The sequence below is a fragment of the Stegostoma tigrinum genome, chromosome 17 (genome assembly GCF_030684315.1).
Source record: "Stegostoma tigrinum isolate sSteTig4 chromosome 17, sSteTig4.hap1, whole genome shotgun sequence".
Taxonomy (NCBI): Eukaryota; Metazoa; Chordata; class Chondrichthyes; order Orectolobiformes; family Stegostomatidae; genus Stegostoma; species Stegostoma tigrinum.
Genome location: NC_081370.1, coordinates 42,114,435 through 42,137,491, shown reverse-complemented (window position 1 = coordinate 42,137,491; position 23,057 = coordinate 42,114,435). Strand labels below are relative to the sequence as shown.

At 38.4% G+C, this 23,057-nt stretch overlaps 1 protein-coding gene across 3 annotated transcripts in view; it reads left to right on the top strand.

Annotated features, from left to right (window-relative positions):
* The first annotated feature begins 374 nt into the window (after nucleotides 1–374).
* The window catches only part of LOC125459451 (doublecortin domain-containing protein 1-like), a 484,037-nt gene continuing 461,354 nt past the window's right edge, over nucleotides 375–23,057 (top strand). For all 3 annotated transcript variants that reach the window (XM_059652117.1, XM_048545936.2, XM_059652115.1), the window contains exon 1: nucleotides 375–488. The gene's annotated coding sequence lies outside the window, so the exon portion shown is untranslated. The remainder of the gene's footprint in view (nucleotides 489–23,057) is intronic.

Below are 23,057 nucleotides of genomic sequence, written 5' to 3'. Positions count from 1 at the left end.
GCACCTTGGCCACATGTTCTGGAGGCAAGAGGTTAAAATCCAAATGTATAGATTTGCCTGCAAGGCTCCAATTTTATAGATTTGGATATTTAAAAGGTTTTCAATAACAGAGGAGTAAATGTTAAAGTTATGAAAGAGGTAGGGAAAAAACATATTTCAGGTTGTGACTTTTTTATTGTCCTGAAAACCCAAGGAAAGGATCCAATGAACATTTACTAATAATTAGGTAGATTTATTTTAGTAGGCAGCAGAATTGTTTCACTTTGTTGGCTTTGACAATTAATGATTGACCTAAGAGTTCGCCTGGTTACAAGTGCTTTGATCACATGGCTTTTGTGTCTAGCAACTGTTGCTAGAGATCTTAGGCATTAGTTCTTGCCTGTGATTCATTGTGGAAGAGTTTATCAGTGGACAACCTTGATGATAATTGCAAACTTTGAACGAAAACATTAAAGAAATGAAAACAACTTCATAGACTTTTAATTCAGGTATGGTGGAATCTTTTGATAGTTGTGCTCTTCATGAAAACACTTCTCATTTTTCTGTTTAAGTATCAGATCGTAGGGCTGAGTAAAGAATAACAGTAAACTAAAGTAGTATTTATCTTTTATAAATTACAATTTACTGAAAATAATGGGGAATGTCGAACTCAGTTTTAATGCGAGGGCATGTGTTGCATTGTAGCAGACCTGAAATTATTTTTTGTTGTTGGACAGTTTAACATGTTTTCTAACAAATAATTGTGACTGTTCTGTCAACAATAATCAGCAAGGCAAAATTAAACACAAAGAAATCAGAGCAACAAGATGAAGAGTGCACAGTAAGTACATCATGTGGAGGCACCCCAGCAAAGTTCAGTAATCTAATCATTAAAACAAAGTACAGCAGAACATCCTTTTAATAAGCCTTAAATCCAGCTTCTGATTTTAGTCATGGTCACAGTTATTCAAATATGGTTTAAATGTATCAAATGCATATGGTTGGATTTAAGAATACTGCTCCTGTGTGTTTTTTGGTATACATTTGGCAATTACATAACACAGATATTTGGAGACCACATGGCCATAGTAGTAGAAGGTCAATTTTTATGCCCAAATCTATAATGAGTGTCAGAGTCAGAATAATGACAATATTACTGGGCTAGTTGTCCAAAAGCCAAGACTAATGATCTAGAGACGTGAATGCCATATCCCATAATGGAAACTGGGGAATTCAAATTTAATTAATTAAGTAAAACTGGAGTAAAAAGCTAGCATGACCAATGGTGAACATGAGACTATTGGATTGTCATAAAAAACCATTTGATTCAATAATGTCTTTCATCTTTAGCGAAGGAAATCTACTGACCATATATGCTATGTCCTGTATATGGCTCCAAACTCACAGCAACGTGGTTAAGTCCTAGACAACATAGTGTGGAGCTGGAGGAACACAGCAGGTCAGGCAGCATCAGCGATCAGGACCCTTCTTCATAACTCTTATCTGTCCTCCGAAATTGCCAAGCAAGACTCGCATGGTATACAAGAAAGCAGCTCAAAACCACCCCATCAAGGGCATTTAGGGATGGGAAATGTACACTAGCCTTGTCGGCATCATACAGACCCCATGAATAAATTGAAAAAAAGGCAATCAGATTTGGATGAGTGCAGCATGCTACAAGAGTGAACAAGGCATGCAGATATACAAAAAGGTGAGAAAAAATCACCAGGAAAATTAAGAGCACCTAATGTAAAATCAGACGCATAGTTCATAGCTCGTAACCATGCTGTTTCCTGAAAAAAATGGAGAAACCCTAAAAAGCTGAAGAAAAATGGAGAAACTTTGATGACAATTCAGGAAAAAAATCAGACACATCTGTTTCCTTAAGTCAAGCAATCTCCTAAAAAGAGCAGAAGTCTATAATTTAACTGACCCTCTTTAAATGTAAATATCTCCTTTCAGAAGTATCAATTTCATTTTTGAAGGATCTTAGTGACTCTTTGCAATGGATGGAAGGGAGGACCATAGTTAATTTGACTTTGTTCGGGGTTTGTGATCATGGTGTCCTAGGATTTACAGGATCTGAACAAACCTTGAGGACTGTTCCAAATTTAATGTCTGCCTTGGAGACTCTTTTAAGTGCTGCAGTGTTATTTAAAGTTATTTACTCCCTTTAATGAGATTCGGCATTTAATGTCTGGAAGTCTTCTTGTCCATCCCATTGTTTATTTAACAAAAAATACCATCCTGGGGTCTTCTCTAATCTTATTGATGTTGGACTGAGATTCTCTTGTAGGACAAGGATAACAGTAAATTATGAACAGCATATGCACATCATGTAACAACAAGCATAGAAATTTACTTTGATACAGCATTTTTAATGTTGAAAGATCTGTCCAATTCACTTCATAGTGAAAGCAAAAATCACTTAGATAATTCAATCTCACTGCATCAAAAATCTGTGGAAATGTTAAAAAAACACCCTGCTTCTTTAATTGTCTATAAAGAAGGGTAATTTCAAAGTCAAAGTTTACCTATAACAGCAACACTTTTTTAACTTGAAGCCTGGATCGAGGATTGTTTCTTAAAGTCCTGCTTGTTTTTTTTACCAATTCTGGTTGCAGAACCCAGAGAGGCAGTGCTCTGATGTCTTATTGCTGACGAGTCCCTCTGCTCACTGTAATTAACAATTGGTGGCACTCTGGGTCACACTATTATTACTTGGAGTCCCCAGACATGCTCCCTAATGAGCCTGGGATGGAAAAATAGACAGAATGAGTCAGCTATGACATATGGACATGTGGACCATACCATACACTGTTGGAAATTACATTTTTGTCCCCAAAGACATTAGAGAACCAATGGTTTTTGCAAGAGCTTTTGTGAATATCTCGTTGAAATTACGAGATTTAGGAAATTTCCTTTAAAAGCTTAAGCTTCTTCTGCACCATGAACACACTGTGGCTTTTAGTGTACAAAAGAGTGTACAACAGCAACTTGCCAAAATTTCTTCTACAGCGCCATCAAAATTGTAACTCCAGTAAAAGAAGGACATGGGTGGGAAGTGCATTGGAACACCATTGACTCCAAGTTCTCATTCATTATACACCATCTCACACTGATTTCTTTTGGATGATGTGAGCATTGGGGGCAAAATCAGCATTTATTTATTGACCATCCCTAATTTCTCTTGAAAAGTGGTGGTGAACAGAATTCAACTTCAATTCACGTGCATCCATTGTACTGTCAGCAAGGGATTTTAAGTACTTTAACCCAGACACAGTGAAAGAATGTAATGTAGTTCCAAACCAAGATAGTTTGTGATAGGGATGAGCTTGCACAGATGGTAGTGCTCCTGTGCACTTGCTACTCTTGTCCCTCTAAATGAGGATAGTCTTAGGTTTGGAAGGTACTACTGAAGAGCCCTTGACAACTTGCATTATATCTTGTAGAAGTGCTGCAACTCCACACCTGTGGTGGAGGGACTATATTTTCAATTTGGTGGATTGTTTTCCAAACAAGCAGACTGCTTTGTCTCAATGTTATTGAGCTTCTCAAATGTATCATTCAGCACTTATCCAGATAGGTGGACGATTTCCATCACACTCCTGACTTTAGTCTTGTATGTGGTGGACAGGCTTTTGGGAGTCAGGAGGTCAGGCACTTGCAGGCACAGTTCTCAACCTCTGACGTGCTGTTGGAATCACAATATGTTCATGGCTGGTCCAGTTAGGTTTTTAGTGAATGGTAATCTCAAGAGTTGACATAGCAGAGTTAGCAATGATTATGCTGTTAGTTGTCAAGGGGAAACTCTTAGATTCTTTCTTGTTGGACCCCATCCAGCTCTTTATGCACATGTATAGCTAGTGTATGATGGAGCAAGGGTGATGGCCCCATCATTTACTCTTTTGAAAAACCCTAACCCTTACTTGATTGACAACTTTCTCTCACTGATATTTTTTGTCAATTTTGCAGTGTTCATTTACAGAAGGCTATGTGGGTTCAGGTAAGGTAGATTAAAAAATTGAGATGACTGACACTTTCATTGGCTTAGAGTTGAAAAGAATTTTAAAATAATGGAAACTAATGAGTGAATGTTTAACATTTTTTTGAAGACTTCTAATTATCACTGTAGAGTTTGTCTTCCAATACAGAATAGGGAGTGAATGTGAATGAACGTGTCGTGGGAACACGCGTGAGTGAGAGGTGTAGCATAGCATAACACAAGGACATGTGGAGTCATGAAGGAGGTAGGTGGAGGCGTAACCTGAAATTAGGTGCCCTGTGGGTGGGTGGAAGAGCATGAAGTCGTATATTTGGAGCATGAAGATGGTGGATGTGAAAAAAAACAAGAGGAAAGAAGATGAGAGGTCCATTCTTTCTGTAGCATTTGCAATGGCCGGGATGTTGGATGCCTTCAAGGCAGAGATCGACAAATTCTTGATCTCAGAAGGAATCAAGGGCTACGGGGAGAGTGCAGGGAAGTGGAGTTGAAATGCCCATCAGCCATGATTTAAATGGTGGAGTGGACTTGATGGGCCGAATGGCCTTACTTCCGCTCCTATGTCTTATGGTCTTATGGCTTACCAAAGCACCAAAGTGTTTTCCTCATCTCAGTCCTAAAAGGCACCCTCTTATTTTTAAATTGTGCCCCCCAATTCCAGATTCCTCAACCATGCAAAACATTGCCAGCATCATCCCCAACTATTCCTACAATTATTCTATAGGTTTCAATGAGATCATGTCTCATTCTTTGAAACTTGAGAGAATACAGGCCCAGTTTCTTTTCATTGGCCAGTCTTGCCACTCATTCTAGAAATAAGTCTGGTGAATGTACATTGCTCTCTTTTGGGAATAATAAAACCATTCCTGCAATAGGCAGAATCACCTTTATGGCTGGCTCTGACCATTTTTTCCAGGTCTGCTCATGAGGCTGCAGCCGAATCTGCCCCTCTGAAGCAATAACCACCCAACAAATCTTTTTCCCATTGCTGAAAGTCTGAGCCAGATATTTTCCTAATTCCTGCCACCCAACCTCAAGAATGAAGGTGCAGGCCATTGAGACTGCCTTATTGACAGTCACATCAACTCAAATTTTAAACTTGTAGCTGAACATTTTAACATTACCGCTAACCACTGAAAATGATTGGTGAATTCACCCTATATATTGAAAATAACTACTTGACATTGTCTACTCATTTACTTTTGAAAGCATTAATTTTATGATAGTAAAATCCACACTAAAGAGAACAGTCTGCCCCTAGACATAACACAACAGAGGCTATTGTCGGGTCAAATCACACAGTGAGATGATCGTAGATTAAGCATGCACCAAAATGAATGAAAACTTCCCCATTTCTACTTAATTTAGCCCAAAGGTATACAATATATTTTGACTCCAGTCTTAGGCTGTCATTGATAAACTGTTGCCCCTCAAGTTACAGAAGTGGCCTTGATTATGCAACAGTATCTGAAGCTAATATTGCTTGGTCACTTCTGTATTCCTTAAGGGTGTACTTTTCAACTTGATGTGTTTTATTTCGACACAGTATCCTAGATCCGCTGACAGAGATTTGTATGAGCATGATGTCTTGTTTATAAGGGGTATGCTGCCAGCTGAGCTTAGGAAAAGAAAAAGGACAAACATTCAGGATGAATGATAGTGAGCCAACACTATTATATTGTGGTATTTTGAACTGTGAGGAGAATAGAGTAGAACTGCAAAATGACATTGACATGTTCAGGGAATGGGTGGGCAAGTGGCAGATGAAATTTGATACCATGAGATTTAAATAATTCAGTTAGACAGAAAGAGACTATATGAAAGAAAGATCATAATTCAAGCAAAGGGTCCTGACCTTACACGTACAGAAATTGTTGATGACTGGGCAGGTGACAGAGCAGTTAAAAAGCAAATATGATCCTGTTTGTTGTAAATAAGGGAATGGATTTTTTAAAACTTCAAACATTTCATCAGCTATACAAACAAATACAAGTACAAAAGTACAGGACAAATACAAGTACAGGACAAACTTTGCAGAAAATACAATAGAATTTTTACATTCCTCATTAGATCTTCAATCCAGTTGCACCAAACAGGCTTTTTCTAAATAGTGAAGGGAACAATTTACTTTCCCATTAAAGCTAATAGAGTATCTTGAAATTTAACAGGTTCTCATTATACATTGGCAGAAACACTTTAGACAGTGGCCTTGCCCCATTGTGCCTTGGCGACAGCTGTCCTAAGATTTAGTGTGTCCCTCAACATGTATTCCGAGACCTTGAAGATGCCAGTCTTCATGTACAATTATTGACATTATTAATTGCAAGTTTGGGTTTTCAGATTTTGAGTTATTAACTGGTAATTTTTTCTGATGTCTGAATTTAATAAGTCACATGTAAGTATTTCTGTAGCTATGGTGATTTTTTTTGTAAAAGGGATTTGTGGCCGTACTTTAGAGTGAATCAGCTTTGTGCACTCCTAAAAGACATTTGTTTACAGGTATTTCTGCTATAACACGTGTTTCATTAACGCAAATTGGCTATAACTTGATTGATGAATAGTAGGCACTGTTTGAGAAGGGCAAACTTTCTACTGTACTGTATAGTGTTTTTCTTCAGCAATTTCCCTCTTACACGATTTTCTATGGAGATTTTCTATTACATGATTTTCTTTTGTGTGAGGTCACACAAGAACATGATTTTCGCATTAAAGGAGAAATACCTGTATTTTAGATTGCTTTGCAACACAGCAATATAAGTAATGGGGCCTCAGGGTTTGTTAAAAGTTTCTGGACCTCAGCTTTTTCAAGCTTATGAGAGACACCCATTGCGTGGTTTCGGTTTTTACTTTGCGTGAAGCAATCATGTGAAGTCCTCAGAATGGGATGGAAGTAAAAATCTGATAGATGCTCCAGAGAAGGGAAGGATAAGTAGTGAACATAGAAACATTAAGAGTGATGCAGTAGCATTAGTTCCAGACCATAAGTGTTGTATAAAACTTTAAAAAAGTTATTTAAAGCTGAGTACATTTAAGGAAGGGTATAATTGCTTCAGGAAAAAAAAAATTACATTCCAGTCTAAAAGTTAAGGTCACAAGTGACTTAAACCTACTAAGGTGTTACACACTGGGAATCTGGTGTGAGTATTGTATAAGTGGTGTTTTGGATACTATATACAAGTATTTTTTAATTCACTTGTGAGACAATTGTGTCGCTGGCTGGATGAACATTTATCCCCCATCCCTAGATGCCCTTGCACAAGTGATAGTGAGCTGCCTTCTTGAACTGTTGCAGTCTATGAGCAGTGGGTACTCCCCCAGCGCCATTCAGGATGGAATTCTGTGATTTTGATCCAGAGACATTGAAGTATTGTGATATTTTTCTGAGTTAGGATGGTGAGTAGCTTGGAGGGGAACTTGTTCCCTTGTATCTGTTGCTTCTGCCCTTCTAGATGGTAGTGGCTGTGGATTTGGAAGGTGCTATCTAAGGATCTTTGATGAACTTCTACAGTTCTTCTTGTAGACAATACACACTGGAGCTCCTGATCATCAGTGGTAGAGTGACTGAATGTTTGTGGATATGGTGCTAATCGAATGGAGTGTTTTATCCTGGATGGTGTGAAGCTTCTTGATTGTTTTTGAAGTTGAACTCATGCAAGTAGGATGGGAATATTCCATCACACCCCTGATTTGTGCCTTGTAGATAGTGGACTGGCTTTGGGTAGTCGGGAGCTGAGTCACTTACTATAATATAGCCATTGATCTGCTGTAGGCACTGCTATTTTAAATGGCTAGTTCAGCTCAGTTTTTGGTCATTGGTAACCCCTAGAATGTTGATAAATAATGGCAGTAATGTTGACCAGTAATGGCAACGTCTTTGAATGTCAAAGGGCTCTGGTTATATTGACTTTTATTCATGATAGTCATTACCTGGCATTATATGGTGCAAATGTTACTTGCCACTGTCAGCCTAAGCCTGGATATTGTCTGGATCTTGTTGTAGGATCCTATCCAGGATTGACTGGTGCAATAACACAGTGTTAGGAATTTAAATGGAAGATTTGCAAACTTATGGCAGGTTAATCATTTAAGGTTACAAAATTTGTTATTTTTTCGCACTTTTGAAATTTTAGAAAGATTTTTATCATTTTTCCAATGTTCTCTCTGCTTTGTTTGGTGTTCAGTTTCCTTACATCTATCAAGTACAGGTCCTTTATCTGATAACATCGGGACCCACACCTTTTCTGAAGAGGATATTTTTGGTTTTGGGGACCATTATAGTCTGTTTGGGTCTGTTCAGTTATTCAGGCTCTTTGGAAAAGGACTTCACATAAACTAAATGGAGCTAAAAGCAATTTTTTTTCCCAACGGTCCAAATGGGTTGTGTAAGATATGTAATCACACTGCATTCGAGCCTAGAAGACCTTAAATCAATTTTTTTCCCTGAAAGAGTCAGAACTCAGCGTATCACCAAAGTCTATTCAGGCCTGTTTTCAGCCTTTTTGTTTCTTGGATGTAAGGACAATGGATTGCTGACCTGTTTCAGTGCAAAACATGTTAGGAAACACACTGTTAGCCAAATTGAAAGTGGATTCTGTCAGTAGCTGCAGCTGATGTGCACATAGTTAGAAGCAAATAAGATTGTTGCGTCTGGTAAATTTTAATGATGTTGAACTACAGTGATGTGAGAATATTGTCTCATAAGATATCATGATATACAATGTATCTGTTAATTTTTTTATTCATGTTTAAACTCAAAGATTGCAGCTTTACAAGTATCAGTTGCTGGAGGATCTGGTCATAAATCTGTATCAAGACTGATGGAAATAATACAGGTGTCACCTCCGGTTGCTGTCTGAGAATTTTAGGAAAAAGCATTCTCTACTCCAATCCCAGTTTCCAGTTCTTGGTCTGCAGTTCTACAGATTACAACATCTCAAATATTTTTTAAGTGTAACAAAGGTTACGCAGGCACGGCCAGACATTTCTGACATGATGCATGTGTTTGGACAACTACTGAATTTGAAGTTGTGAAGAAGGGTCACTGGAACCGAAACATTAACTCTGCTTTCTCTCCACTGATGCTGTCAGTCCTGCTCAGGTTTTCCAACAATTTCTGTTTTTGTCACTGAATTTAATCTTGCAGCATTTTTGGACATCACTACGATGGGTACCTCTAAAACGTTACAAGCAGATGCTGAAAATCTGAAAGAAAGTGCTGAAATTTGTCATGATGTGGAGGTGTCGGTGCTGGACTGGGGTCGACAAGATCAGAAATCACGTGATATCGGGAAAAGTCCAACAGGTTTATTTGAAAACACAAGCTTTTGGAGACTTTACTCCTCCATTAGACATTAGTGCTGAAGAGGGAGTAGACTCTGAAAGCTTGTGTTTTCAAATAAACCTGTTGGACTATAACCTGGTGTCATGTGATTTCTGACCTGAAATTTGTCAGTAGACCTGGTAGCATCCATAAGGAGAGAAACAGAATTAATATTTTTGATCTATGATGTTTCATTGGAACTAATCAATGCAGTATTTAGTATCGTGATGATAATAGTTTACTTCTGTCACATTGAAATAATTTTGAATGTTGTTGCATATTACGAAATCAAACTGTACAGGCAGCATATCACAAACATATACAAATGATGAAAAAAATCTATAAAGAATATTGAGCTTTCCCCAACACTACCCCATCTAACAACATAATCTTTTGAAATTTATGCCACTCATTTAGAACAGTGTAGAAACTGCCCCGAGACATTTCACAGAGGCATTATTACTTAAAAAAATGGGTACAGAGGCAAAGAGGTGTTGCGAATTTGGTCAGATGCAGATTTTAAGCTGACCTGTATTGCAGTGAGTTGACCAAAGTGAGGGGAATGCTACTGAACTGCAAAAAAGAGGAAGCCCATTGGAAGAGGTGGTTGATGTGTCAAAGGTTGGAGAGAATTTAAGGACGATATAAGGTGGTTATACCATAGTTAGCAGAGTGAAGAAAAGGCAATTAAATTAAAATATCCTCATGCTGTATTTTTCTAACTAGAAGCTTGAAATATGTAGGCACCTCACAATCTTCAAATTTCTCTCACAAACCAAACGTTAATTAGGCCATGAGTTACTTTAAAAGAAAAGGTTCAGTTAGCAAAAACATGAATTTCCCAAGCTCCAGGCTATTTTTGAGCAATGGAATCCAGACTAAGTCAGTTATTTAAATTTCTTTGAATATCAACAAGTAGTTATTGAAAACTGAAGTAGATATTTTTGCAGATGTCATGGAGAATAATACGTGATCTAAAAACTAATGTATGAAATGGTAGCTATCATTGAAATTACTGGAAAATAGCAAAAAACAATTTGGCAAAGTGCAGCTAACCATGTAATAATTTTGTCAAACAACTTCTTTTCGTAATGCAATTGATATTTGAATTGGAAAAAGCATATGCCTTTTACTGAACAGTCATATAAACAATAAACTGGCAAAGTGAATGATTGTTCTATGCATTTTTGTGACTCAACCTTTACTGTTAATTGAGATGGGAATTATTGCAAAATATTCTCCCTGCTTTCAGTGCTATGTTCGAGTAGAGAGGCACTTCAACTACTGTCTTTTGTAGCTCATTAGCAATTTCTTTAATGAGCTTTTTTATCTCTCTGTGATAGATAGATAATGCAACAGACAAGTGACAGATTGTTTGCCATTAATTATTTCCATGTTTCAAACCCATTACAAAGCAATTAGAAATCTGACAGCAGATTCACTCTGCATTACTGATAATCTAAAGTGATGAGAAGTGAGAGGTGATGAATATTAATTATCTCTTTTCATATAATTATCATAAATTATTACCTTGTCTTTCATGCTGCTAAATGTAAGTGTATATATAAAAAACATTACAGTGCACAAATGGTGTTTTGTAGTATTGTTATAGCCATAATAAGTGTCCAGAGAAGCCTTAATTGTTTTGACATGTAAAAGTATTATTAGATTATGGTTGTCACAATTAAAGTATTTGTAGAGCGGTCTTTTCAAGAAATAATTCACGTCAACTTTCTAAAACTTTTGAAACTTTTGTGTTCCCTTTGAAGTGGCCCTCAATGTAAATGTTTTACTCATGCTTTTAACAGATTAGAGACAAAGTGTTGAGTGATTAATCAGTCTGAAAAGGTGACTCAGTCACAAAGACCCAGTGACCAATACACATACATATTCAAGCCTGAGTCAGGACGAGCAGAAACCTCTGTCTTATATTTCCTCTTCTTAGCACTTACGGACACGCCAATTGTAGCATCTCTACCACCAGTTTACTAAGCAGTAACAGCGATGAAATGAGTATCTTTCTGGTTTGTAGGGCTGAGATCTGCAATGGGAAGTGTACTTACCAGCTGAGCCTTTGGGAGCAAAAATAATAATTACCATGCTGATTGATTTATGATGGCTTACCTGGATAGAAATCTGTTTAAAATAGAATTGAAGGCTGTAAGAATAATTGGAGAGTGCACAGAGATGAGTTGAGCTGATTATATTACTTTATTCAGATAATTAAATATGTAGCAGATAGAGAGTTAGCCAAGTTTTTCAATGTGTTTGAAAAGATGCTAATATTTTTGCCCTACTCCCCAATATAACAGTTCCTCACTCTCATCTAGGCCATTCTCCCAGTATTCTTTCTCTCTTGAACATGCAAGGGATGCAGGCTTGAAAAAAATGTTGCAGACATTGATTTGACCATGAGACCGCCTATTCCCATTAAACTATTGACCGTGCAACTTCCTGGTCCTCATTCAATCTGGTATATACTGGTTCCTTCTCTCTCTCTGTAGGTGCTGTTTTTTCTTCTTTAAATCAGTTGTTATCGTCCCATCCTCAACAAAACCTTGACCCCACTGCCCTTACAAAAGTTCCCTTTCCACATTTAAGATCTTCTTCTTGAACATGTTATCAGCTGCCAAAATCTGTGCCTACCTTTCCCAGAACTGAAGGTTGCATTTTTTCAACTTGATTTCCCTTTTGCAATAGTGTTATAACAGGCCTATGACAGTCACAATGACATCCTGCATATCTGTGGCACAGGAAGGCTACTCATTTTCTGCTTTCTAACCTTTCTGTAGTCTTTGACACAGTTGACCACACCCTTCTTCTCCAACACCTCTCCATCATTATCCCGTTGAATGGAGAAGGTTTGCCTCACCTGGTTATAGTTATATCTATCTAACCATAGCTGGAGAATCATTTGCAGTTGCATCTTTTTGCATTTATTTTCCACCACTTCTGGTGTCCTTAAGAATCTCTCTTTGGCTCCCTTCCATTTCTAATCTACATGAGGCCATTCAGTAACTTTATATGAGTGGTAATTTTGACATATGCTGACAACACCCAGCCATACCTCAGCACCCCTTTTCCTGGCTCTTCCACCGTTGCAAAATTATCTGCCTTTTTATCTGATATTCAGTATTGAATGGGCAGCAGTTTCCTCCAATTAAACATTGGGAAGATTGTTGCTATTTATCTTTGTCTAAGTTCTGTTTGCTAGCTACTAACTCCGCCCCTTTTGCTGGCAACTATCAGGCACTAAACCAGTTTGTTCACAATCTTAGTGTATAACTATCTTTGGGATAAACTTTTAACCTCCGTAACATTACCTGACTTTTCCCGCCTCTGTTTATCGGCTTTACTTAACTATTCCAATGCATCTCTGGTGCATTCTTTGCTCTGTAAACCTTAAATCATTCAAAACACTGCAGCCTGTGTCTGTACTCATGTCATATGAGGATAGAGTAGGGAAAATGGCATTGATAAGCTTTGTTTGTGTCCCAGTCAGGCAAAGTTTGAATTTTAAAATTTTGGCCTTAGTTTTAAAATCCCACTTCTCTCAGCCTCATTTATTTAATCCTTTCTAATCCCATAATTAAAAAAAATTGTGCTCATGTAATTCTGGTCTCTTGAGCATCCCTGATTTTAATTGTTCCATCATTGGTAGCCTTGATTTCAACAGCCTCAGCCCTAAGATCTGGAATTCTGTCCCTTAATGCCTCCACCTCTCTACATCGGTTTTCTCCTTTAAAATATGCCTTAAAACCTATCTGTTGTCGCCTTACCTAATATCTCTTTACCTGGCTCAGTGTCATATCTTGTCTTATCATATTTCTAACAAGTGCCTTGTGACCTTTTATGACCACAGAAGTGCTTTTTAAATACAAACAATTGATCTCATCCTGACAAAGCAGGTTTGCTATGGATCAGGTCATAATAAATTGAATGCTAATAAAACAAAACCTGAAGATGCTGGAAATCTGAAACAAAGATAGAAATTGCTGGAGAAACTCAGCAGATCTGGCAGCATCTATTTTGAGAGAGCAGAGTTAACATTAAATTAACACTTTTTAGAATTAATTAGCAAGTTTAAATTAACACTTTGAGTTAACATTTCTGAAGAAGGGTCACTAGACTCGAAAGATTGACTCTGCATTCTCTCCACAGGTGCTGCCAGACCTGCTGAGTTTCTCCAGCAATTTCTGATATTGAATGATATGTATAATCTCAGGAATATTGCATCTCATACCACAAATTTGGTGGCTAATATTTGGTGCATTTTAAATTGGTCACATTTTTAAAAGCCCCAAGTTCAAATTTATGTAAATAAACACAGTCTATGGAGTTTGTGAACCTAAAGGATAAAGTTTAAAAATAAGAGAACTGCCATTTTAGACAGGAATACAGGCAAATTTTTTTTAAACAGGGGATTGTTAATTTTGCAATTCTATCCCTAAACAACAGTTAATGTTGAATCAATTGAATATAGTCAAAGCTGATTTGGATAATTTTTTGCTCACAAAAATGTGAGCATTATAGGAGGAGACAGGAAAGTCAAGTGAATGCCACAATCAGATCAGCCACATCCTTATTGAATAGCAAAGCAAACATGTTCGGTCAAATGACCTATCCTTCCTCCCATACATTTTGACTACAAAGTAAATAAATTTTGATCGCTGCATTTTGTGGGAAGATTACAAATTGGAAGCTGTTTGAACATGGCAAACAGCAGAAAAATAGGCTTGAAATACAGAGTTTCTTTCTGGTCTTTCAATATTTTTGAAACTTTGATATGTTCTATTAAATCTGCAACAATGCCTGCAAATTGGATGTTTGCAAATTTTACTCAATTGCTTATGAAAGGGGTGAACGAGAAAACTACAGACCTGTAATCCTGATGTCAGTAGCAGAGAAAATAGAACAATCTATTGTAAGGATCTGATTACTAGTTATAGAAAATAATTGTCTGTTTGGGTAGGGTCAATATTGATTTATGGAGAGAAAACTGTAATTAACAAATCAGATACAGTTTTTTTGAGGATGCTACTAGCAGAATTGATAAGAGTGAACCAGTGGATGTGGCGTAGTTAATGTGGTTAGTAAGCGAAATTAAAATTCATGGAATTGGTGTTGTATACTGGCAGTGTTGAGGTTAACAGACAGAAAGCAGAGAACATAAGAAAGCTGGGCTGTTCTTAGTTTGGCAAGTGACTACCGTGTACTTCAAGAGTAAGTACTTGAGCCAGAGCTGCTCACAATCAAGGGTTTGGATGTGGGAACTAATTTTAATAAGCCCAAGTCCGCAGATGGAATACAATGGATACATTTAAGGTTATCCACTTTGGTAAAAGAATCAAAAGTTAAAGTATTTTTTAATTGTTGGAAATTGAAAAGGTGTTGTGTCCAAAAGGCACCTAGATGTCCCTGTCCATAAATGAATGAGAGCTAGCAGGCAGGTATAGTAAGCATTTTGGGAGGAAATGGTATTTTAACCTTTATTGCAATTGGATTTGAATACAGGAACAAAAATATGTTGCTTCAATTTTATAAAACACTGGTGAGACTGCATCTGGAGTGTTATCAGTTCTGGCCCATAGTGTTTACCGTAGGGGGAGTACGGCAGAGGTTCACTTAACTGATAATAGTGGGACTGTCTTATTTGGAAAGATTAAATTAATCTCTGTTCTTGTATTCTAGCCCTCTTGAAATTAATGCTAAAATTGCATTTGCCTTCTTTATTGCCAAGTGAAACTATGTGTTAACCTGAAGAGAATCCTGAGCTAGAATTCCCAAGTCCTTTTGTGCTTCAGATATCCAAAGCCTTTCCCTGATTAGAAAATAGTCTATGCCTCCTTTCCTCCAACCAAACTGCATATCGTCACAATTTTCCTACATTGTCTTCCACCTGCCATTTCTTTGCCCACTCTCCTATCCTGTCCAAGTCCTTTCGTAGCTTCCCTGCTACCTCCCCATTCATCTGTCTTTGTGACATCTACAAACTTAGCAACAATGCCCTCAGTTCCTTTGTTCAGATCATTAATGTATAAAGTGAATAGCTATGGTGCCAACATAGACACCTGCAGAACTCCACTAGCCATTAGTTGCCATCCTGTAAAGGACCCCTTTATCCCTACGGTCTGCCTTCTGCCAGTCAGCTAATCCTCTATCCATGCCAGTACTTGCCCTAATATCATGGGCACATATTCAGTTTAGCAGGCTCCTGTGCAGCACCATGTTAAAAGCCTTCTGGAAATCCAAATAGATCACGTCCTTTGGCTCTCCTTTGTATTACCTTCTCAAAAAATTCTAGCAGATTTGTTAGGTATGACCTTCCCTCAATGAAACCGTGCTGGCTCAGCTCAGTTTCACATGCACTTCAAGTACTCTGTAATCTCATAATTACCAGCGACCGAGGCCAGGCTAACTAATTCATCATTTCCAGCATCCTGCTTCCCTCTTTTCTTAAACAGGTGTATTAATTAGACATTTTTCAGTTCTATAGGACCTTCCTGATTCTAGTGAATCCTGAAAAATCACCTCCAATGCCTCCACAATCTCCTGAGCTATCTCCATCAGTGTTCTGGGGTGTAGTCTATCTGGTTCAGGTGATTCATCCACTTTCAGAACTCTCAGCCTCCTCAGCAACTTGTCCTTAGTGATGGCCACTACGCACACTTCTGCTCTCTGGCTTTCTTGAAGGTCTGTTACTGTGCATGCAAAATACTTGTTCATTTCCACTGCTATTTCTTTGTTCCTCACTACTACTTCTCCCGTGCCATTTTCCAGTGTGCTGATATTCATTTTTGTCTCTCTTAACTTATATGTATCTAAAAAAACTTGTAAGTTTTTTTGTATTACTAACAAGCTTAGTCTCATATTTCATCTCCTGCCCTTGTACTTTTTTTAACTTATTCTCTACTAGTATTTAAATTCTTCCCAATCCTCTGGCTTCCAACGAATCTTCACCACATTGTTGCTTTTTCTTTTGCTCTTATGCTGTTCCTGATTTCTCTTGTCAGCAATGGTTGCCTCATCCAACTCCCCTTAGTGTGCATCTTCTTCCTTAGGATGATGTTCTGCTGTGGCTCCTGAATTACCCCCAGAAACACCTGTCTTTGCTACTCCACAATCTACTCTGATAGGTTCCCCTCCCAATCAACTCTGGCCAACTCTTTCCTGAAGTCTTTGTAGTTAGCTTTACACAGCTTCTTCCTCTCAAACTGCAGGGTAAATTATCATATTATGACCACAGTCCCCAAAGCTCCCTCATTAAGTTTGCCTCATTATACATCACAAAATCCAAAATTGCCTGTTCCCTAGTGGGGTATAACCACAGGCTGCTCCAAACAAAATTATACAAATTTGTTTTCTTGAGGCCTGCTACCAACCTGCTTTTCTCAGTCCACCTGCATATTGATGTCCCCCACTGTTATTATAAAAGTGTCTTTGTTACATGCCCTTGCCATCTCCTGTTTTATTTTCTTCTCCGCATGTTGTTTATTGCTGGGAGGGCCATAGACAATTCAAATCAGGGTCGTTTTCACTTTTGTGATACCTTAACTCTACCCTTTAACTTCACTTCAATCCTTGCTATCAATATAATTTATTTTCTTACTAACAAAGACAACATTACCCACTCTGCCCATCAGCCTGTCCTTTTGAACTTGAATGGTAACATTTCGTGATTCATGCATAAGATTCTCCTCTGCTGGACTTCCTTGGAATCGCTGCCCATTTGAATAAAGTCTGTCTTTTGATTCTTCCGACCAAAGTACGCAACCTCATACTTTCCAATATTAAGCTCCACTGCTGATAAGTTCTTTTCCATTCACTCATGGAATGTGGATGTCACTGGCTGGCCCAATATTTATTGCCCAATCTGGTTGTCCTTGAGAAGATGGTGATGAGTAGCCTTCTTAACCGTTGATGTTGGTTCATCTATATTGCTAGGAAGGGATTTCCAGGGTTTGGAACAAGTAACAATGAAAGAGTAGGGATATAACTCCATGTGTGGATAGTGAGTGGTTTAGAGGCAGACTTGCAGGTGTCAGTTGGTTGTCCTTCTAGATAGTAGTGGTTTTGTGGGTTTCAAAGATTCTCTGAGCTATTTCAGTGAATTTCTGCAGTGCATTGTGTAGATGGTGCATACTGTTGCTACTTATTATTGGTGGTGGAGAGAGTGAATGCATGTGGATATGGTGCCAATCAGGCTGTATTATCTTGATGGTGATATGTTTACTGAGTGTCATTAGAGCTGTTCTCAGTTAGGCAAGTGAGGAGTATTCCATGAAGCATCAGACTTGTAGACGGTGGACAAGCAGAGGATAGTCAGGAGGTGAGTTACTCGTTACAGGATTACTAGCCTCTGGTAGTAATAGTATTTCCATGTTTAGTCCAGTTGAGTTTCTGGTCAGTGGTAACACCCAGGATTTTGATTGTAGAATATGTAGTGATGGCAATGCCATTGAATGGTGGATACGTTTTCTCTTGTTGGTGATCTTCATTGCATGAAATTGTGTAGCATAAATGTTACTTGCTCCTCGTCAGCCAAAATCTAGATTTTGGACACTGATTATTTTGGCTTCCGATCATAGGGTGAAGGTCATTCATTGATGAAACAACTGAAGATGGTTTGGCCGAGGGCACTCCTTGAGAAACTCCTTAAATAGTTAGCTGGAGCTGAGATGACTGACCTTAGCTTTGCAAAAAATTGCAGATATGTATTGAAAGACACAGGGTTGCTGTATATGTGTGGAACAATCCCACTGGATACATTTAGATCTAATAATTAGAGGCATGACAAGTGCTAATAATTTCCCATCAACTTCTCTACTGAGCTATTGTAATAGAATCCTGTCTGTTCAGGGCTTGATCTTTTTTGGGAAATTTTAAACTTTTCAATGTGTAACTTTGTTTTATTATTTTACTGATTAGTATCAGAATATGATGCAATAGGTGTCTGTCACCCTTGGATGTTCCGTTTATCAGACCGCAATTCATGGATGGCTCTCAGCTATGAACAGTTGATGGTAAGGGGTGTCAGATTCAAATCAAATCACACTGTCATTGGGGTCTCACATTTATCCAACAATGAACAGGTTTACTAAGAAGATCTTAACCTTTCCTTTGCCATCAATTTGAAATATCTCCATTGGTACAAACAAAGAAGGAAAGGAGGAGGGAATAAAATCTGGGACTTTTGTTGGGCTGAATTGAGCACATTGACTTTTCAGAGCAGCAGTTATTATTCTAAGCAACATGGAAGGACAATAAATGGCAGGAAATATTTGAAGTAGACAGAAATTCACCAACATCAGTCAAGAGTTTGAGGTTGAATGCTAGAAAATAAGATTCAGCCTTGACTCATTTTACTTCAGGATTTATGATTTTTCCCCATCTTGGTTTCACATGCATTGACAGAGACATGAAACATCATATTAGCCATCAGCATGTTGGCAACTTCTAACAGGCTTTTGGCTTGACAACAGCTTTACCCTGATATTGAACGAGCACGGATTAGAGTAAGAAAATGCCATGCCTCTTAATGGGTTAGGATAGAGTTGGGATGGGGGAAGAACAGATTCAGGGACTTGATGGTAAAATCTGGGAACTAACTAATAGTCTTGTTTTGTGTCAATTGTTTAATTACTTGTCAGTGCAAGCTGCTCAAAAACATTTCAAGGCAACAGAGCAACTTGTGTTTCCTGTGCACTATGCATAAATAGAGGAGATTGACAGTTTTTCACAGTTTACATTGGTAGCAGCTGCATGAGAAATGCTGTTATTGTATGGACTGTCTGGATAAATTGGTCTGAAATCAAAACAGTGTTCCGGTAGAAGTGGCCCAGGATTGAAGGTGACTAAAATTTCTGGTGACAGATCACTGACTTCTCTGGCTGCCCACTCTATCTGTACCTCTGATCATTCTGAATGCATCTATCAAGTCACCTCTTATCCTTCGTCGTTCTAAAGAGAAAAACCCCAGATCTCTCAACCTTCCCTCGTAAGACATTCCGTCCATTCCAGGCAACATCCTGGTAAATCTCCTCTGCACCTTTTCCAACGCTTCCACATCTTTCCTGTAATGAGGTGACCAGAACTGGACACAATACTCCAGATGTGGCCAAACCAGGCTTTTGTATAGCTGGAGCATAACTTCATGGCTCTTGAACTCAATCCCTCTATTAATGAAAGCTAACACACCATACGCCTTCTTAACAATTCTATGCACCTGGGTGGAAGGTCTCAGGGAACTGTGAACATGAACCCCAAGATTCCTCTATTCATCCACATTGCCAAGAATCTTTCCGTTAACCCTGTATTCTACATTCAAGTTTGTCCTTCAAAAATGAATCACCTTTTCAGGGTTAACCTCTATCTGCCACTTCTCAGCCCAGCTCTGCATTCTATCAATGTCCCTTTGTAACCTAGAACAGCCGCCCGCACTGTCCACAACATGACCCACCTTTGTATTGTCCGTAAACTTACTAATCCACCCATCCCCTCTTTCATCCAAATCATTTACAAAAATCACAAATAGAAGAGGACCCAGACAGATTCTTGTGGTACACCACTTGTAACTGGGCACCATGTTGAATATTTTCCATCCACTACCGTCCTTTGTCTTCTAAGGGTCAGCCAATTCTGAATCCAGAATTGAGTCACTAAGTAAATTACCAGAACGCTAAGATTAATTTCAGATGTCTACATGATCTCTGTACCTTTCAGTATGCACCAGCAAGAATTTCCAAAATGATGGTTAATGTGCACCAGTGAGTACACAGGAGAAGGAAGGTAATGACTGCCCTGTACTGTTGGAGGGAGAGGAAGGAAGAGTTATTGGAGGAGTGTAAGGATGAACCTGGGGTAACAAGGACTCTCATAGACACTCAGAGCTGCCAGGATGGACTGACAGATGGATTTTGGAGCCCACCAGGCCACTCCCAGCACAAGAACATAAGAACTGGAAGTAGGCAACTCAATGCCCTGAGTCTCCTCCACCATTTAATATGACATTGGCTGATCTCATTTCTGTCTCAACTCCAATTTTCTGCTTGCTCACCATAACCCATTACAAATTAAAAACCTATCTACCTTCTCCTTACAAGTATTCAGTGTCCTAGAAGCCACTGTACACAGGGGTAATACATTCCACAGATTCATGATTCTTTGAGAGAAGTAATTCTTTCTTGTCTGTGTTTTAAATCTGTCAAATTTTAGCCTAAAACTATGACCTCTTGCTCTACATTGCCCCACAAGGGGAAACATCTGCTCCATGTCTACTTTGTCAATTCAATTTAGAATCTTGTGTACCTTTTGCATACCTCGTCACATCCTTCTAAACTGAGGGGAATATAAGTCTAAGCTGCTTCATCTTTCCTCACAAAACAAGCCTTTCATCACTGAAATTAATCTAGGAAACCTTCTCTGAATTATTTCCAATGTAGCCTCTCTGCCTGGGCAGGAGCAAACTCAGTCCTCAGAAAAGTAAACTGTAAACAGCACTCTGACTGAGAGGGGGAGTGAGGATATGGAGTGGAATTGCTTTGAGCAGATTTCCCACAACTTTTATCTTTCACAGGGCTTGAGCACAATTGGCAAAGCCAGAATTTGTTGCCCATCTCCAAGACTCTTGAAGAAGGTCGATGATGCATTGTTTCTGTAATCCATGGAGTCCAACTTTAGGGAAGCTCACAGTTGTGTTAAGAAGGAACTTTCAGTTAATTTTTCAGTGAGAGCGGAGGAACAGTGATAAAGTTCCAAATGAGGATGATGACTGACTTAGGAGGGGGTGTCCAGTGGCATCACATTCTCACAGTGAATGACTTTGTCTGGGAATCTTCAACCTCTTTGGGCAGCAGCTGTTCTGGATATCTGTGGGTCCTACGGGAGATGGATGACATGAATTAGTACTGACTAAGTAAAAGATTTTTAAGTCATCTTTACGAAGATTGCCTTATTTCAGAGGCCAATGACATCACATTTATGTGAGTGATATTTCATGCCATATGTCTTTCATGTTTACTTCTGTCTCCATGTAGCTGAGAAGCTCCAATCTCTCTATTAGCTTTGGCCAGCTATGAAACCAAACTTAACTCCAATGCTTTGTCTGCAGTCAAGATGGAGATGACTGGAGGAAAAGTTCATTTTCTTCTCCTCTTCCTGCTGTTTGTGCTCTCTCCCTCTACAAGAAAAGTGAGAGGAGTCCTATGTATAAATTATGCAATGCTTTGAGGGGAGGGAAGGACAACATTTATGGGAGCATCACTGTGAGAAATGGGTGTGACCTTACCATAAGATGAAGATGCATGCTGGTGATGACAAGTCAGATAGAATGTTAAAATGTTCTTTGTGAGAGAGAGGATGGGTGCATCGGAAACATTTGTCAAATCAGAGGAATGACATAGAAGGCTGTGAAAGGCAATGTGAGCTTCACTCACCTTTCTGTCATGCTCAGGTCATTAAATCTCTTACAGCAATATATTAAAGATGTAAAAGCAAAGGTGCAACTAAAAGGTCATTAAAAAGTGAGCTGCTGGGAATCTGAGTTCCCACCTCACTGCTGACTTCTCCAGCTGTGTGCAAGTCAAAACATAAATATTCAGGTCTATTTTTGTTATTTCTTTTGAGTTTTTTTTTGAGATTACTGGAAGCAACTAAGAATCCAAGGAATGTCCCCCAAAAAAGTAAACACTGGTTTATCTTGTAATTGAATTACCTGACATTTGATATTACCTGACATTTGTATATAACACACATTGATCCTTGCCCTATGTTAGACATGTTACTCAGAGAATAGTTAAAATTTGGAATCTGCTATCACAGGCAGTGACTTAGCTGAATAGCTGAGATACAGTTAGTGGGGAGGTAGATAATTAAGTTAGGTAAACGAAACTGGAAGATATATGGATGGGGATAAAATTAAGAAAGGAAATTAAAATTAAGAAGCTTGTGTGGAGCAAAACAGGACTGTAGGCTCATTTGGCCTAATGACCTGCTTCTGTGCTGGAATTCTACTCTGCAATTCTATGCAGTTGTAAAGCTAAAGTTTTTATTTGTAGAAATTACATGAAATTGCTGAGCATATTCTCTGAGACTCTATCAATTGCATGATAGAATGCGACTCATTTTCATCTACATAGTAGAATAGTTTTGATTTTTGAAATAGGTATAGGAGTTCTTGACACATTTATAGGCTCAGTCACTAGATTTCCCTTTGTGAAGAAACTAAGCTGAATGATTGAATATACTCTCCACAAAACTGCTGAACTTAACAGAATTAAGTCCCGTGTAGTTGAAAGAAAATGTAACTAATTCAGTCAAAAACAACAATGTTTACCAATGTTTAAAGAGGGCTTTTAGCATAGGAAAGGATTGAAGGTGTTTCATTGGACTTAACAGAAAAAAAAGATTGACATCTAGTCACAAAGAAGGCTTGTCAAACAAAAAGCTTGGTCACAAATGAACTTAGATTTTAGGGAGCTTCTTGAAGGAGGGAAGTGGACTAGCAAAGAAGACTTTTAGGGACGAAATTCTGTTTTTCAGGGCTTGGCAACTGAAATTGTGGCCACTAATGTTGGGGTGAAGGAAAATGACAATACACAGAATCCAAAACTGAAGAAATGTAGAGATCTCCGAGCCAGAGGAAGCTAGAGTGAAGGGTTGAACAAATGGAAACAAAAATCAAAATATTGTAGAGGCTAGAACTTAAAAATCTCTCACATACACAGCAGGTCATCAGTATCTATGGGGGTGAAATTA